General features: G+C 45.8%; 2 long non-coding RNA genes across 14 annotated transcripts in view; both read right to left on the reverse strand.

Annotated features, from left to right (window-relative positions):
- LOC143687073 (uncharacterized) overlaps positions 1 to 4,326 on the reverse strand; it is a 64,353-nt gene extending 60,027 nt beyond the window's left edge. For both annotated transcript variants that reach the window (XR_013177400.1, XR_013177401.1), the window contains exon 1: positions 3,994 to 4,326. This is a non-coding gene — a long non-coding RNA (uncharacterized LOC143687073). The remainder of the gene's footprint in view (positions 1 to 3,993) is intronic.
- A 4,047-nt stretch (positions 4,327 to 8,373) lies between these two features.
- The window catches only part of LOC143687072 (uncharacterized), a 56,865-nt gene continuing 52,346 nt past the window's right edge, over positions 8,374 to 12,892 (reverse strand). For 10 of the 12 annotated variants that reach the window (XR_013177393.1, XR_013177389.1, XR_013177399.1 and 7 more), the window contains one exon: positions 10,256 to 12,591. This is a non-coding gene — a long non-coding RNA (uncharacterized LOC143687072). Of the gene's footprint in view, positions 8,869 to 10,255; positions 12,592 to 12,892 lie in introns of those variants that run through there. The other 2 variants (XR_013177388.1, XR_013177390.1) reach the window with 2 other exon arrangements.

Genomic DNA, 12,892 nt, shown 5'->3' on the forward strand with positions numbered 1-12,892 from the left:
AGCAGTTCCCTCGGGGTCACGGACCAGGGGTGAGGCCTGTGCAGTCTAACCTCGTGCTCACACCCCCGCCCGCCCCCACCCCGTGAAAGCATCCTCACCTCCCTCGTTGGAACTGCCCTTCAGTGCCAGCGTGAAAGTTCCTGCCAAATGACACTGACAGCCGGCTCCGTTCCCCGGTCACCCCAGCCTCCTTGTTGCTGAGCCCAGCAGCTGCTGTTGTGACAGAGAGCAGTTGGGGAGAGCTGCGGAGGTCGGCCGAAGCGGACCCTAGGAAAACCTAGGGCAAAAAATAGGAATTAAGGTCCTCTGCACTTCTCCCGATTCATACTTTGGCAAGGGCCCTGTTTTCACAATGCCTAACATTTGAACCACTGGCCTGTAGAAATTCACTAGCAGGGAGGAGCGTGTGCCCCATTTCACGGAGAGTATGAGAAACTCGCGTGGACGGCAAGAGATGTACAGTGAGGTCTGCTTGACCCTTTCGACCCCATAACCCTTGAGCTTCCTGGCCTGATCTTCTAGGCAAAAGTATTACAAAGCACTTGCTTCCTAAATTATTGGGACATCAACACAATTAATATTTAAATAACCCTTTCCAGGTCACTCGCCCTCATCAGAGACCAACCTTGTAGATTCTTTTAACGCCACGTTGTAGAGCTGACACCCTGACTCAAATATTAAAGACAAACATGTTTGTCTCCCCACCCCCCCTAAAAAAACAAACTTTCTCTGTTTCATTCTGCAGGCTTTCTACTGCAAGTTTTGGTTTTAGGTCTTCAATTCTTCCATTCTAAAGAAGCTAAGACAGAGTTACAGAGTCAATTTCTGACAAGGAGAAATGGGTTGAATTCAATGCACACACACACACATATACATACACATACACACCCAGCTCCTCTTCCCTTTCTCTTCCAGCAAGCACTGTACTTGCTTCTGAGGTCCCTCAAAAGGGCCCTGGGTTGATAACCCCGTAACAGCAGCTGTTCAAGTGACTCAGCTAGTGAAACGCTCCAGTGTGATTTGGCCAAAGCTGCTATGCCCAGGTCTCCAGTCTCTGAACGATGGCTTCCAGCTAATGCCCGCCGGGACGGGTGGCAGGCCTCTTGCACCGGTGGCAGTTCCCTGACCTATCTCATGAAATAGTGCAGAAACACAATTCTCCTATTGTTCTCAATTTGGGGATTTAGGGAAGGGGGGACAGACGCACACAAAACCTCCCTCGAACAGATTAGTGCAATGATTAGCCGACAGTGATGGCTAGGAGCCAATCTGTCCTCCAGCACTGCTAGCACCAAGCCACCACCCAGCCTCTGGGAGCCCCAGCCACAGGGCCATGTGTTCTCCTGCATTTTGCCATGGAGTTCTCAGAGGCCACTGGGCCAATGGCTAATGCTGCCCTTACCCACAAGACTGATAAGCAGAGAAAGAAGCAGTGAATAATGCCTGTGTCTGAGCCATGGGTCCCCATAAGTCTGTGGAAGGCAATGGCCAGAGCCATACATTATGGGCTCACCCAGGAGGGTTTGGGCAAACTGCTGATCAGAACACAGCCGCGGATGGTCAAATGGCAGTTGGTGTTCACTGTAGACCTCTCAAGCAATGAGGCGTTTTCTTCCCCTTTCTCCTTCTTTGAATAGCAATCCTGCCCTTCCCCGTGATGCCACTCACGCCACCGGCCATTCTAACTCCCCCCCCTCCCCCGTGGGTTATGGGTCTGTGTTGGGAAAGGAAATCAAATTCTGCTCCAGGACTTGGTACACATGGACTAGAATGCATGCATCTTACAAACCGCAGGCTCCAAGAAAATGTAATCCTACAGAAGACTTCCCAATATGGAGGAAAATGAAGGAAATGCAAAGGAGGAAAGTCGCAGGTTAGAAAGGTTGGAGAAATATTTGCATAACTCCTAAGCAATCAAGTGAGTGACTGAATTTAAACCATGAAAAAACTAAATGAGACACATTAAGAAAAGAATTTGTCAAGTGAGTCAAAAGGCAACCACTCTCATTCTGAAAGCTTCACTCCAGAGAGCACGTGCGTGTGAGGGTTGGTGTGGCAGCGGGCGTCAGCACACAGCAGCGCTGGGGCAGCCAATGCTTCCCTCTCTCTTTCATTCTTCAAACAGTCACTGCATCCCTACTATGTTCCAGCACAGGTTAAAACCAACAGTTTGGTAGGTTTTTTTTTTTAAGATCAATCCTATTTAGAGCCCTATTTTTCTTTTTCAGAGAAATCAGCACAGCTTGGAAAATGCAGACATCTGTAGAAAAAAAAGATGCCTCAAAGCTGAGCAAATACAGTGGCAATTTTCTATTTGATGGCAAGTTGGGGAAGCTTCTAGGCAGCTGTTTTTCCTTACTTAAGCACCCTATGTACATATATTAAACTTTGTACCTGTCTGTGAAATACATTTATGAGGTATTAAATATAACCCTATTCCTACGAATTAATACTATGTCTGGCAGTGTTTGGCCTCCTTTCTTAGGCTCCAGGCTGTCAAAAAGGTCTCTGTGGAAAGTTCTAGAGCCCAAGGCTAAATTACCAAATCACAATCACACAATATTCTCCAGTATGGGTATTTTTAAATATTTTATACTCACACACCTTAACAGATCAATTCATATACTATTATATTTATATACAGTTTTCATAGCACGTATCTTAATACATAGGTTTACACACATAGAAAAACACCCATGCCTGTGCACACACACACACACACACACACACACACACTATTTGTCATCTGGGAAGATTCAGAAGTCTGAAGTTTTGGCCAAACTCCAACAACACTACTTTTCTAACAACTGGAAGATAAATGAAACCACTTTTGACTCAGTTTCTCTACCAGCAAAATGGAGGTTAAAAAAAAAAATTAAAACCTTATATATTATATTATTTGGAAAGGGCTTAAAATCCTGAAGCTTAAAGTGTTGCATAAATATAAAACAGCTTAGTCTTACAGACTGTATCTACTTAGCTACTATTTGTTATCATTCACCAATGAAAATATAAGCATGGCTACATGACTGCTAGGACAATTTATTTCTTGGGGCGCCTAAAACTAAGCACCTGATATAATTACACTGTCTATCACTAAGCACCTGATATAATTACACTGTCCATAAATGACCCGTCTGAGGCTTGGTAAAATACACCCCTGAAGTGCGAATAGCACACTCAATTGTACTCATCCACGGAAGGAAGAGACACAAACCCACTCTCTGCAAACTGCAAAACTGACATAACTTCTTTCGGGTCTGTGACAAGATTATATTCCAAGTACTGGTTACTGTATTCCAGGAAGAGGAGAACAAATAGCAGGGCAAAGAATAACCAGGCTCTGGGGAAGTAGAGACTCCCCACAACCCTGGGGTGCCCCCTCTCATCTTTCGTTACCTGTCTACTCAGAGGTCTGGCCTATCGGAGCCCAGCTCATCAGCTCCTGCACATGGACGAACTTTCTAGCCAAGGGCACTGGGTACCAACACCCTAGAAGAAACCAGATCCTCAGCGGTGCCTGCTGCCCACTTGCCTGCCCTTTATATCCTTTTAAGTCAGATAGGCTCCTTCATACCCGCCAACAGTTCCCAGGTCTGATTATGGTGAATCTCGCAGGCTGACAGCAGAGGTGACACGTGGAGGCTGTGAAGGCAGAAAATAGAGGCCCAGCCCGGAGCAAGAAGTCTTGTGGCCAGAAAGCACGACTATTGGGAGAAGACCCACTCATGGCTCTCTCCGTCCACTCATTGCTGATTCTCCTCCCAAATCAAATAAGCCCACCCAGCTTCCCCATTCCTGCACATTAATCTCCCTCCTTTGCAGTGCGGGGCCTGCTTTGCGCACGACAGGCCGCCAGGGAGGCGTCTGCTGGGAGATTGCCTAAACCGAGGCAAAAGAGGAAGAGAGAAGGTTCGCAACCGAGTCAAAGAGGGGGATAAAGTCAGATTCGACTGGCAGAGAGCTCTTTCACCCAGGCAGCTAGCTACTCACCTGGATCTGACATGAGGCTTGAAAAAGAAAGTCGGTAAAATCCAAAGTCCAACTGAGCAGATCCAAAGGTCTCCACCCTGCCATCCTTTCCTCTGTCACTTGGTTGTCGGGTGTGGTTTAGCCAACCAGGGCCACAGCCCAGAGCCCCTCACCAATTCAGCAAGGTTGTAGGAAGTGGGAGAAAGTTCTAGTCTAACCCCCTCACCCCCCATAATTCCATAGTCTCAAACCAGCTTTTGAAGCCGAAAGCACCAGCAGTGGAGCGCAAAATGCTTGCTCCCGACATTGAATGAGCCCACAGAATGCCTCCATCTGATCTTTTATAGTGCTTTGTTTATTACCTGGGTGCCCTTATTTCATAAGGGAACTGAGAAAGAGAGAGAGAGAGAGAGAGAGAGAGAGAGGGCAGGAATGATGAAGACGACTATTAGTAGCGATCCAAAGACACCTTTTCTTAAGCCTCATTCATAGCAGCAAATGTGGCCAAACAACCTAGCAATTGTTCTCTCAAATGTCACCTTTCTGTATGGGCCACTGTGCCGATAAAACTCAGCTCTCTCGTCCCTACTCCCCCCGTGGGCCCCCCCCTAAAAAAAATTACAGTGTTATCCTCCAAATATCTCCAGAGAAATCGAACCGACAAGGAGAGCTTTTCTTCTTCCCTCCCCTCCCCCCGTCTTTGCTTTCTTCTTCACGCAGCCTGAACAATTCAGCTCTGTTCTGGAAGCATTCCTGTGGCCCATTCTCTCTGGGTCCCCCTTGCAGGGCTGAGGCGGAGGACGCGGGAGAACACAGGCCCACATTCAGCCCCGGGACGGCGCATGGCGGGGGGGTGGAGCGGGAAGAAAAATGAACCGAATGTACCTACGATTGTTGCGCCACCAACTTAATACCTGGCCAGAGAGACAAAGACTCTTTAGAGAAAGCCCGGGCCGCTGCGTAACCCACCCCCTAGCCTCCAGGAGTTCAAAAGATAACAGGAGCTGAAAATAAGGCACAAACGTAATTAAAATTTTCCAAGTCATTTCAGGAGATATTACCCGTGATGACAGAGCACTCGCTGCCTTTGTGATCAACAGTCTCCGCAATCGCATGAAGGGAATTCTTTCTTTTTTACCCTTTCTGTGTGTGTGTGTGTGTGTGTGTGTGTGTGTGTATACACGGGCACACTCGCACACACGCACGTGCATGTGTATCCATTTCTGGATAAGATACTTGACACTGTCAGAACCCTCCCCCTTCTCTCATAAACAGGTATAACCATTGCTTTCAAGGCCCTGCTTTGGGGGAAACCTGCAAAACAAGGGAGCCCCTCAACGTAAACGCTGTCTTATCCACAGCAAAGAGTGAGTGGGCATTTCTTTTTCAATGTTTTCATATATTTATTTTGGCTGGGGATCCAGAATTTGCACATGTCCATATAAGGTAGGGGGGTGGAAGTCTCAGGGCTAAGTTCTGACTCTACAAAAATGGGAAGTGCTGGACTCCACAAATGTCATAAAGTGTGCCACTGGCCTCTCTGCTGAATGGGCAGGCACCATGCAGCAGAGCAGAGTCAGACTTTAAAAGCCAGCCTCAAGGTGACACTTTATGACTCTGAGCTCCATAGCCAAATTCATCATCAAGACAAAAAATATTTAGGCACAAAACTGGAGCGCAAATGCAGAAAGTGCCAGGCCTAGAAGGCAATTGGGAAATAAGAATGGGGCAAACAACATGGCAAGCAAACTCATTGCCCTCCCCCCCTACATGGGACATGACTCCCAGGGGTGTAAACCTCCCTGGTAATGTGGGACAGAAACCCTGGGATAAGCTGGGACTCATTTTCTCAAAGGATTGAGAAAACCTTCTCAACTGAAAGGTGGAAGAGAGAAATGAGACAAAATAAAGTGTCAGCAGCTGAGAGTTTCAAGTAGTCAAGAGGTTATCCTGGAGGTTATTCTTACGCATTATATAGATAACCCCTTTATAGTTTAAGGTGTATTAGAGAGGCTAGAGGGAAGTGCCTGAAACTGCAGAGCTGTGTTCCAGGAGCCATGTTTCTTTAAGATGATTGTATAATGATACAGCTTTCGATAATAGAGCTTTCACAAAGTGACTGCATGATTGTGAAAACCTTGTTCTGATGCTCCTTTTATCTATGGTATGGACAGATGAGTAAAAAATATGGATTAAAAATAAGTAAATAATAAGGGGAACATGTTAAAATATATTGGGTAGAGGGAAGTATTAGAGGTCAATGAGAGGGAGGGATAAAGGGTATGGTATGTATGAGTTTTTCTTTTTTCTTTTTATTTCTTTTTTCTGGAGTGATGTAAATGTCCTGAGAAGTGATCATGGTGATGAATACACAACCATGTGATGATATTGTGAGCCATTGATTATACACCAAGTATGGAATGTTCATACGTTAAGAATGTTTGTGTTTGTATATTGATTGGCTTTATTTAAAATAAAAAAGAATGGGGCAAAAATACACCTTACACAAAATTGCTACTTTGCAATTAAAACACGCACATTTTAAAACCACTCTAAGACCCCTCTTATTCCTTTATTTTTGTCAAGATGATTCCATGACAGTATGTTGTTTAGCTGATGGCTGGGGGTAAGTGGCCATACTGAGTCAAGCACACAGCACACAGTCACGAAGAAACGACTCAGGAGACAACCCTCAGAGGTGAGTGGAAGGCGTCTGCTTTATTGAGGAAGTGCACAGGCTTATATAGGCTGGGAGCATGCAGGGACACATGTCAGGCTGGGATTGGTCACCGTTGTTGCTAGGGCGGAGGGCAGATTTAAGGTTAGCGCTTTTGTCGCTAACCACCACCAGTTCCGGGAAGAAAACTGGTCGCAGGTTAGGCCATTTTGTGTTGCCTTGCATCAGCCATGGCAGCCATATTTGGCAAGATCTTATGACTTCTCCATCAACAGTAGGTACCGTATCACTGACTGTCCGACATCCAGCACACATAAGTACTCAATAACCCTTTTTTTTTTTTTAAAGAGAGAGGGAGGAAAGGAAGGAAAGACAGAGAAGGAAGGAAGGATGGAAGGAAGGAAGGGAGGAAGAAAGGGAAACATTTTTAAACATTTTCTTGTTTTATTATATTTTGTTTGTTTGTTTGTTTTTTACATGGGCTGGGGCCGGGAATCGAACCGGGGTCCTCCGGCACGGCAGGCAAGCACTCTTGCCCGCTGAGCCACCGCGGCCCGCCCTCAATAACCCTTTTTTGAGTGTTTCAAAATTCCAGATTCATGACGAAGGAAGAAACAAACATGCGGGATGGGCTGGAGCCTGATGTTAAATTGATAGGAAAGCCATTATTAAAAGTTAAATTCTACAAACTTACGATTAAATAAATTCTATTAAAAGTGAAGGTGAGAAACTCATCACTGTCTTATTTTACAACATTGTACCTTTGCTCTCTGGGTTCTTTATGTGCGACCATCTTGCCTGTCTGATGGAAATAGGCCATAACCCAGTGCACTGGTGGGGGCTGTCCCAGCTCTCAGTTATTTAAAGCCACATCATTATCTTGAAAGTGGCCATGGTGAGGGAATTTTATATGAGGGAAACTGAAAATGCTGCAACTTGATGTTTGATTTGTGGTTCTGTGACTGTCTAGACCTAATAAAGTGATGGAAAAAATATTAACTATGGAGAGTAAACATGCAGTACATCAAGTCTTTGGTTGTGAATGCTGTAAATAGCAAAAAGAAAAACAACAACAATGACGACAAAATAAAGTTAAGGAAATATTCCCCCAGTATTCAAAAACTATCCTTTGATTCAGAGAAGAAACCATTTTCATCATTGACAAACAAGTGTGGTTCTGATATAAGATTCATTCTTTTATTTCATTCCAGAATTGCAATCGGTACTCAATCACAAAAGAAAAGTCAGTGGAAGATTTTTTGAGAATCAGTTAGCTCTTATGGGACTTACGGTAGAGGGATTGCATATTTTATAATTATTGCAAATTGTGTGCTATACGTCCTTTATATCAACATAATTTTTAAGGAACATATATACATATAAGGCTTAATAGAATTTTTTCAGAGAATAGGCTATTAAACATTTACCATCTCACTCTGTCTAATAGCATAATTACATGTGTGGAAAAGGGGTGTTTTTAATGACTTATAGGGTGATAATTAAAGAGGTATATGGGTTCAGTTCATAACTCAGCTGTGTTTTAACAAAGGCATATCAAAAAAAGGAACACTAAAAGAAGGCTATTGTTGGAAAATAATGCAGCACAAACTACTTCTATCTGCCGTTCTGTTTCATAAGTGGCAAAGCACAAAGTTAACTAAAGGACAGACAAAGGAGGCAAGAGCTCACCTTTAAAATGTCCATACAAGGATAGTATTCCAGAAACTATTTCCAAAAGGACTTCTGCACAAACCGTCATATAAACCTCCTAAGACCCTTGTAAGAAAGGAAGATAGAGTGTATTTCCACTTCTTGGCTTTTGTAGTTTGACCAAGGTCACAGGATCAAGAATGGCTAAGGTAAGTGTTCTAGCTTGCTAGCTGCCGGAATGCAACACACCAGAGACAGATTGGCTTTTAATAAAAGGGGGTTTATTTTGTTAGTTCTTCAGAGGAAAGGCAGCTAACTTTCCACTGAGGTTCTTTCTTACGTGGGAAGGCACAGGATGGTCTCTGCTGGCCTTCTCTCCAGGCCTCTGGGTTCTGACAACTTTCCCCAGGGTGATTCCTTTCTGCACCTCCAAAGGCCTGGGCTGAGCTGCGAGTGCTGAGATGAGGAATGCTGAGCTGCTTGGGCTGTGCTACGTTGCGGTCTCTCATTTAAGCACCAGCCGATTAAGTCAAACGTCCTTCATTGCAGCAGGCACGTCTCCTAGCCAACTGCAGATGTAAATCAGCAACAGATGAGGTTCAGGTACCATTAGCTCATGTCCGCAGCAACAGAACTAGGTACGCACACCTGGCCAAGTTGACAACTGAATCTAACTACCACAGTAAGACTAGAACACAGGTTTTCAGATTCTCAGGCCAGGGCTATTCAAGGGAGAGTCAGAACACCCCCTTTGGTGCAGCTCTTTTGAAAGTTTTTGTCCCTGTTAAGTTTGAGTTGGAAGAGAAGGCTCTTGGAAATCCCAAACCCTGGAGCACCCCAGCCATGGCCTCTGCTGGCTCCAGAGACTTGGGCGAGGCACCTATGATGTTAGAATTCAGGTTTTCAGTCTGGGGACCCTCCAAAGAGACCCACCTTTAGCCACTGCACCTCAGGCCAGGAGCCACCTGGACGGAGAACTAAAACTAAAGTGACAAATGTCTACAGCAGAGGCAGTTCCCACAGCTCCAGTGATCAGAACAAGGGTTTTTACACATTATTTTATAGAAAGCAGCAGAACCCTCTTTTTTATCAGACCAAATCTATATGGAAAAGCAAAGTATAATTGAGTCCCAAAAGAAAGTTTCTGTAGTTGGAAGGGGATAATGGGAAGGGGACACACTACAGTTACTATTGCTGTCTGCTCATGGTGCTCTAAAGCCCTTTGAAAAAACCCCACTGGCTTTTATGTGGATGCGGTGTGTGTGTATTTGCTGGCCAGGAAGGGAAATTCCAATGCTCCATGATGCGGGTCTGTCTCCTGAAGCCAGGCTCGATATCTTGAAACCTCCTGCCTCTTGTCACAAAAGGGTGAAATGAAACAGTGTGTGTGTGGGGGGGGGGGAGCTCAGTAGAATTGGAAGGGGGTAGAAATTAAGTTCCAAGCCTGCATCACACCCCAGAAACTCAACCCGTAGGATCTATAATCATAATTATGGCTGACACTGCTTATTAAATGACAAGCACTCTTCTCAGCATTTCGGATGAATTATCTTTTAAAAACTTTTGCAACATTCCTTTGAGATAGATACTCGTATTATCATGATTTTGTTCAGGAAGAAATGGATGCTTTAAAGAGGTTAAATCACACTCTCAGGCTTTTCCTGCTTATAAGGGGGTGAAGCTGAGATCGACCAGCAGGTCCATATTCGGGGTTTAATTCATGGAGATCACCATCCTAAAAGTCTTAACGATTTTATCTTTGAGTTAGCATTTTCAACGTGAGGTCTGATGGTGCACGCTGCAGGGCCTTGCTGACCACCCATAGATGGACCTGCCTCCTACTGCCTCCCCAGGAGGGCTTTTTGGCCACTTGCTTCCTGGATTGACATGGCCTCCCCCCTACCCCGTGACCACTGCCACCCTCCACTTGGACATAAGGATGCACAAGGAGGTACGAGGAGGCTTTTGGGGTCAGGTGCCTGCCTTGCAACCTGCGCAGGGGAGATGGAACAAGCCAGCAGCTATTCCCACTGCAGGCTCCCCACTTCAATCCAGGTACAGAGGTTGCAAGCCCCCAGGGGTCGCCCGTCCACCATGGGCTGCAGACTGCGAGAAGGGGGGAGCCTTCCTGTTCCCAGCTGGGACTCACATTTTCATTTTGCACTGGGCCCTGCAAATTACATAGCTGACCCTGATGAAGATACAAACCCAGACAGCTCAAGGCAAGAGATGGAGCTACTGATGACCTCTTCTCTCCATTAGGGTCAGGATGTGTCCATTATTCCTGCAGTTGCTCATGGGCATCTTGTGCCGGGGATGGCCTCCTTTGTGAGGACGGTGGAACCAAAAGAGGAAGTGAGTGTGACTGATCACCAGAAGGTCTGCCTTTGTCCCATAGCTCATTCCATGGAGTGAGGGACGCCCTGCACCCCTCCAGGTGAATAAGTTCACTATGCATTCTCTTTACATTCCACTGACCATTATTCTGGGAGCACCAGTTAGGGTAAAATTTCCCCCCAGAGGAATAAAGGGCTGGGTTCCAGGGGCTTGTGAAAGCACCTATCATGTCAGAACTTACTCCAGTGAAAGAAAAAGCCCAGGCAAGGAGCCAGCAGAGCTTCTTGAGGAACCTCCCTCTCCTAGAGTCCCAGCTTCCTAGAATCATGAGATATGTTCCAGGGCTTTCTTGGGAAGACCTACATGGAAATTCCAAGAGGGCCTGAGCTCTGCAGATCCTGCCCGCTGCCCTCACAGGATCTCCTCGTGCGTAGATTAGGTGCTAAATAGATAGATACGGAATGGCTGCTGTTGAATAGATCTAAACCAGATGCAAATGTCTTATTTATTAAGACTAGGTTTTTAGAGTTAGAAATAGGAGGAAATGCGCACCCTCTCCCTTTTCCCTTGGTTTCTCCCCCTTCTATCACTCACTGCAGCGATAGCTGAGAGGCGGGCCCGGGCGCCTAAACAAAGCCAAACAGGTGTGAGAGATTAGCTTCCTGGATGGAGCCCCTGTCCAACAAAACAATGTCAAATTCCCCCCTAATAAAGTCCAGAGCTGTAAGCAATTCCGCCTTGTTATTAAGCAGGAAAGAAAACACAGTCCGGCTCCTTCCCAATTAGCTCCGAGGACCCTCCGATGAGCCGAATTTAAACCAGAGACCTGCCATGATCTGGCTGCCTCTGCAGACAGGGGCTGCCTCCTTCCAGCCAATGGAAACTCACTGGCCCAGGTTCCAGCCATCTTGGCACAAGGGTACAGACAGCCCCCGAGCCTCCATCCCAATATCCTTGGGCTGTCTCTGCCTCTGATTCAAACCATCTTTGCAACTCGCTGCCAGATCCATTACTTTGATTTTCCATATGGAGGCTCGGTCTTCTTTGCCAGGTTCCTGTGAATAGGGATGAGCTTTTTGACAGTTTTGCTGTCAGTGAGATAGGGAGAAAGGTCCCTCCCCTGGACATGAATCACTTTCTTGTCATCCAAAAGGGGGAAAAGATCAACATCCTGAAGCAATAACAACAAAATAGAAACCCCAAAGGTAACTAACAGTGGGGATGTCTCATCTTTCCTTCCCTTACCTCCCCCTGTGCCCTGCCTCAAACTATAGGTCACTGACAGAATGGAAAATAGAAAGACCATCGCGCTTCAAAAGGTGGTGCCTAACTCTGTTATTTCATGATGATCTGATCCCTGCCACCTGCCCCATCCTGGAGAGTGGTTGGAGGGAATTCCTTTCAGTCTTGAAAATCTTACCTGAACACAGGGTGTTTGAACAGTATGGATTAAACTCAGTAAATACCACCATCACCAGCCACTGCCACTGGGCTTTAAGGGATTCCTTCATTTAATCCTTACAAGAACCCTACGAATTACCCTCATTTTAAAAATGAGATGATTGAGCAGGTAGAAAGTTTCTTGTCCAACTGCGCAAAGCAAGCCGCTGGTAGAATATGGATGAGATTTGAATCCAGTTCCGATTCCAAAACTGAGCTGTGTAGACATTCACGCTGGTTGATAGATGGATATTCTTGGCCCCTTTTCACACACGCCCCCTTCTGGCACATGATGGAGTTACATTTCACGGGTCCCTGGCATGGGGCAGGGCCATGTGACCAGTTCGGACCAATGCATTTTAAAAAGAAGGTGAGCTAAAAGAAGTCGATGCGCAGTCCCCAAGCGTGTACTTTTTCATCTTCTCTGCGGGGTGGCCATGATGTTCTAGAAAGTTCTGTCTTCCTGGGCCCCCGAAGGATGATGACAATGACGAAGGGATATGCCCCTGCTTCTGCTGACAGAAACACAGGGCGAGAAAAAAATAAACTTTCATCATTTTAATCCACTAAGATGGTGAGGTTATTGCCGTAAAAGTGGTGCAGGTGGGTACTTTTGGAGGGAGAAGAGGCACAGGAGCATGAAGGGGGGGTCTGGGATGCTTGCCACAGCTCCATTTCCTTACCTGAATGCTGGTTATAAGGATGTAATAATATGATAGGATAATACTATGATAAACTTTGTTTTGTGTGGGATTCTGTATCTGCATTTTATTTTGAGCACCAAACCGTTAAAAAGTATGGCGGGGTTGTTTATTA

This window comes from Tamandua tetradactyla, chromosome 6 (assembly GCF_023851605.1).
Source record: "Tamandua tetradactyla isolate mTamTet1 chromosome 6, mTamTet1.pri, whole genome shotgun sequence".
Classification (NCBI taxonomy): Eukaryota; Metazoa; Chordata; class Mammalia; order Pilosa; family Myrmecophagidae; genus Tamandua; species Tamandua tetradactyla.